Raw genomic sequence first — 864 nt, 5'->3', positions numbered from 1 at the left:
AAAGTCACACTTACAAAATTCTGTTAACTTATGCTGGTCGATTGTAATTTACGAAGGCAGAAATTTTGTGTTTTGTATCAGTTGATGCACAAGAATGGGCGCTCACATCATCAGTCAGACATATATAATTATTTCATTTTGTTTGACTAACAAGGAGTACATGCATACTGAAAATTTGACCTGTGCAATAACTAACTAAGTAGACCGACACAGCCAAGGGAAGGCATATAATTAAGCTGCTAGCTAGAGCTTTGTCTGAGTTTAGTAAATACTGAAAATAATAGTCAAACAATACATATGTCCGCGCCTTCATGTTAATTCCTTGACAAAGTTTGTGAAATGGACTATATACTGGATCGATGCACCCTCTTTCTCATTTTATGTGGTCACTTATGAATTTGAATGCTATTTTGTATTTAAATTTTCTCTCGAGCTAGTTTTGTAAGCTTACAGGTCATATATAACTGATACTACTCCCCATAATGGCTTCCGTAGTGGCCCAGTGATTGATTTACCGAGTTCATAAAACTGATCGAGATCAGGTCCAAAACAGATCAAAACCTCATGAATTGGAAACAAGATCCTTGTTTAATTAGTTTCCATCAGGAAATTGCCTACTTAATTACTTGCTATCAATCATTTGAGGATGTCATGTTCCTCACAAATGGATCCAGATCACAATTGTTGATGAAATTAACATTTTTAGCAATTCATAAAACCGTGCATAGATGTACAGGGTTGCACGTACGCACGTACATAATACACCTAAATAAAACATATATTCGTAGAGCAATTGAGTTTGGACTGTGCGTTTCTTTGGCCATAAAGGCCGGAAAGTTGTTCTCTTCCATTGCCTAAAAAAAA

At 35.8% G+C, this 864-nt stretch overlaps 1 protein-coding gene across 1 annotated transcript in view; it reads left to right on the top strand.

Annotated features, from left to right (window-relative positions):
- Nucleotides 1-864, top strand: part of LOC119345570 (transcription factor GHD7-like) — a 2530-nt gene that overhangs the window by 604 nt on the left and 1062 nt on the right. The window lies entirely within an intron of this gene.

This window comes from Triticum dicoccoides, unplaced genomic scaffold (genome assembly GCF_002162155.2).
Source record: "Triticum dicoccoides isolate Atlit2015 ecotype Zavitan unplaced genomic scaffold, WEW_v2.0 scaffold25206, whole genome shotgun sequence".
Taxonomy (NCBI): Eukaryota; Viridiplantae; Streptophyta; class Magnoliopsida; order Poales; family Poaceae; genus Triticum; species Triticum dicoccoides.
Note: the sequence above shows the minus strand (reverse complement) of the source record. Positions and strands in the feature narration are given on the sequence as shown.